This window comes from Rhamphochromis longiceps, linkage group LG2 (assembly GCF_057381845.1).
Source record: "Rhamphochromis longiceps isolate RC_006_pf linkage group LG2, R_longiceps_female_GT1.1, whole genome shotgun sequence".
Taxonomy (NCBI): Eukaryota; Metazoa; Chordata; class Actinopteri; order Cichliformes; family Cichlidae; genus Rhamphochromis; species Rhamphochromis longiceps.
The window spans coordinates 15521608-15526119 of NC_140558.1; the positions used below are offsets into that span (position 1 = coordinate 15521608).

General features: G+C 37.8%; 1 pseudogene; it reads left to right on the forward strand.

Annotated features, from left to right (window-relative positions):
* The first annotated feature begins 922 nt into the window (after positions 1-922).
* Positions 923-4004, forward strand: LOC146677085 (uncharacterized; annotated as a pseudogene).
* Positions 4005-4512: the final 508 nt, after the last annotated feature.

The window sequence follows — 4512 nt, forward strand, 5'->3', positions numbered from 1 at the left end:
AGTGTTTAAGGTATGTGCTAACTAAAAATAAAGACAAGATGGTAGTTTATTAAATGTTAATTAAATGTGCAGAGTGTTTCGGTGGAGTTTAATAAAGTCAGCCGATTTACTCAGGAACAAATAAAATACTGAAAAAAGCCAAACAATAACATTTTTAAGTTATCTAAGTGACTTATATATCATGTTTAACCTGAGTAGCGAAAGACGGCGGTGGGTTTGAAAATGATTTGCCGGGAGTCCGGTGTTCCCACGGGCTCTGGTGAGCCTTGCTCCCGGCTAGCTATCGAGCTAGTGGGTAACAGACGTCTCCGAAAACGTCGGAGCGCTTCTGAAAATATGTGGTGTCTTGATAAACTGAGCAGATATTTGAGGTTTACACAGCTACATTCTCGCCTGAAAACATGTTAAACGTTTATTTTGTGACCCAGAAAGAATAATAACAGTAATATTAAAACTAACTAGCTGCCACCATTGTTGGAAACTGAGCAGGGCCGCGCTATGAATTCTGGGACACAGCTTCTTCTTCTTCGGGGTTTAACGGCAGCTGGCATCCTTGTACATGCAGTGCTGCCATCTTCTGTTTCAGTCCGTTATTACACTCTTAAATCCTGCTACTTATTCCTGCGTCTTTTGGGATCTTACAAAGCTTAAAACGACGCGTCGACTATTAAATTAGTCGTCGACGACTTTGATAGTCGACGTAATCGTGACTAGTCGACTAATCATGGCAGCCCTAGTTGTGGGTATAATATTGACTTGAAAGATGGACAAATTGTTTAGTATCTAGAATTGTCTTTTGGGAAAATGCTTTGCTTAACACAAGTTATGGATCATGATTCTTTTTTTTTTCAATTGATTACCAGGTTATTTGTCCAATTAATTACTGTACAACTAATTTTTTTATTGAATCTCCACACAGGATATGCTTGCAAAGGTGGAATATGGGGGAGTGCAGAAGTATGTCAAAGTTCCAGAAAGTGATGAATGCTTTCATTTCCACCAGTTTCTTAAAGATGGTTTGTACTCATGTGCAATTTAAATGAGTATAAAATTATCACCTATAAGTGATCAACAGTAAGACTTGGGGGTTTTAATAGTATAGTGACATTTTGGATTTCTTTGTTTCAGTTATGGACAAGTTCAGCTTGCAGCCTCAATTCTTCACAGAAGGTGTACTCATCCTCACTGATACGTCTGACACTGAAGTTGTCGCAGACATTTTTGATGAGCTGGTAAAGTCTGGAGTTCGAGCTTTCAAAGTTGGATATAGAATGCAGACAGCAACAGGTACAGTAGATCCATAATAATTTAGAGGAGTACATTTCTTCATGGTCTTCAAAGTTTACATGAATATTAGCCAGATTTAACAACCTTTCAGATTCCAATTTTCTTCTTTGAAAAACTGTAAAATGCTTTTACATGTTGAGTGCATATTACATGCTGTTATCAGATATAATTTATGTGGTTGAACATTATTGCAGTTGTTGTGACTTCTCATATGCATTTTGCACATTTTTTTTCAATGCCTTTTATGTCCCTTTTTTCCCCTTTAAGACATTGAGATCAGTGTGGCTGACGATGAATCAGAGTCATCGGTACAGCCAATCCCTCTTGCCCTCCTGACATCGCCAGTTTCATTGTCAGACCATCCATCGTCCCCAGCTTCTACCAGTTCATCAGATTCAACTATGATCCTCAAAAGTACAAAGAACAGGAAGAAGGGCCTACAAGTGCTTGATCGCGATGAAGCGAAGCAGGTCAAAAGCAAAGCCTAAAGCAATTTCCAGTGCTTAACAGCATTATACAAACACTAACTTTTTTGTATAATTTGCTTTAGTTTAATCAGTATGACTTTTTTTTTTTAAACAGAAGGTTTGTAGTGTCCTGAGCTCAAACCCAAAGGGTGAAGAAATTTTCAATGAATACGACAAAACTAAAACACTGTCAGATCCAACTCATCGACAAATGGTCAACATACTGGTTGCAGATATGATAGAATCACATGGGTAAGTATTCTTTGATGATCATAAAAACAATTGTCGAGTGAGCAGAAGAGCAATACACTTTGTTTTGTTTTTGAAAGGAGGATTCCGCCCATAAGTGTTCGGACTAACTATGCACTGGGGATTGCAACGCTTTTTCCATATCTCCAAGATCCTTACTCAAAAAATGGCTATGTAAGTGTTATCTCTGAAACGCAACATCTCTGTAATTTATACATGTTGTTAAAGTGGTACCAAATATGCATTCCTTTGTTGCATTTTTTTGTTGTGTATGTTTTTTGTTTGTTTTTGTGTGTGATTGATGTGCATGCATGAGCAGGAACATTACTATGATCCGGAGGCTAATACTGGCTATCTTGCTTGGAGACTCAAGACTGTCCAACGCAATACCTATGATGGTGCTAGTGGGTGTCCCAGGCCAAGCTTCCAGCACAGTCCAACAACCCGAAGAGAATCTTTGTTTGTTAGTGGACAGCTTTTTGGTGAGGAGTGCAGAGAGGCTCTGTCTGTTATTAGACACTCAACAGATAGGTCTGTGGTTAAAGAGAAGATGAAAGCTACTTTTGAATATAGACAGAAGCTGGTACATGACCCAGATGCAACATCATCAATCTTGGATGTCTTCCCTCGTTTCCTTGATACACCGGGGTTGGTGAGTATATTTTTAGATATTTCATGATATGAAACTAAAGATAACATTTTGCCAAGAACACTTAAGTAACCAGTATTTGGTTCCTGTTTTGTCTTATTAATAGATTGATCAGGATTTTGCAATGATGCTTGGAGATGAAGCCTCTGGAAGATTTCTTACAAAGTGGTCTTCGTATTTCAAGCAAAAAATCATCGCAGAAAGCCAAAGTCTTCCATCAAGTCCTTGTGTTGAGGAGTTACGAGCATCTTTTGATACGGAGGCTTCAAATGACTGGGGTAAATCTGGACAGTGTTTCAGTATATAAAATACTTACATTTCCATTTGTCTGTCCTAAAACAGTTAACTGAGCGGAAATAGACTAGTAAATTAGTAATTTATGCATCCTTGTGGTTGTAAGCATTTCCAGAAATCTCATCATTTAACTGCTTATTTTCCAACTGTTTTCTAGTCCATGTTTAACCTTTTGTCTCAAATGTGCTTTTTGTCTTTAAGGCTGGGATAGTGACATGGCAGCTCTTCTGTTGTTGCTGCATCTCCTGCCCCCAACATAAAAAGGCCACAAAAAAACAGCAAAAATTAGCTCTGCACAGGCAGCCAATCATCTTGTGAGATTCATCAAGGTATGCTCTATTACTCTACTCTATTTTTTTGTAAAAACTGTTTGTAATTAATGATTTTTGGTCCATGGTAAGCCACAAGATAAAAACAGAAAAGACGCAGTAAATTAATTACCTTTTGTGTATTTGATATGAAATCATGCTGTATCTATAGATATCAGAAGAGATAAAATCTGGTATGGCTTTCCTTTCCAAAAGAAGTTAATCCACAGATTTGGGTTCAGCACACACTCATTGCCCCTGCAAACAGAAGAATGTGAACTTCAAAAATAAAGCATTACTCTGTTTTATTCTACTTGGATCCATTTGTGTTAAGACGGGTTACTTGCTTGGGCCCATAGACCTTATATGCAAGCCAAACAGTTGAAAAGAAATTTTACTCATGATTGAAATGTGCTATTCAAATTCCAGGAAGGAGTCAGCCTCACTGCTTTCCTGGAGAAAGCTAACACCAGGCAGCCCTTCCTTCTCTGCATTGGTGAGCAAAAGAAGAACATTCAGAGGTTCTTCATCATTGTAGACCAGAAAGCTATCCCATGTGATGCTCCAACTTCAGTGGCTGCTTTTGATGGGCTTTTCAAAGCACACTTTGTCTTCAGCCTCTCATATGATGAAGCTCTTTCCAGTTTCTACACCTTCATTCAAACCACAATCTACAACATTGATGTTGGAAACACAAAAGAAAGCCCTCGAGTCAAGGAACTGAGAGCATGTCTGCTGCAAGACCGTTAAATGCCCGCAAGGTCCACACGCTTTTGGGAGGATTTAAAAAAAAACCCAACTGTTTGACAATGTTCAAATGCTTTGTTTGTAAAATGCACCACAAAAATTGTTCAGCTCTTTGTCAACATTTGTCAACTGGAAGTCTCATATAAATCATATACATAACAAAATTTCAAGAAGTGTCTCAATCTTGAGTAAAGTAAAACACATTCTGGACCACAAATCACTCCACATTCTCTATTGTTCCCTGATTGCACCGTATTTGAATTACTGTGCAGAGGTTTGGGGCAATACTTATAAAGATTGATGACAGTGAACATTTGTATTACAAAAAAGGGCCTTAAGGATAATCCATAAAACTGGTTACAGAGATCATACAAATCCACTATTCTTAAAATCAAAAATTCTAAAATTCACAGATCTGGTTCATTTTCTCAGTGCACAAATTATATATAAAGCAATAAATAACCTGCTTCCTGACAATATTCTAAAAATGTTTTCTAAAAGGGAACGGGGA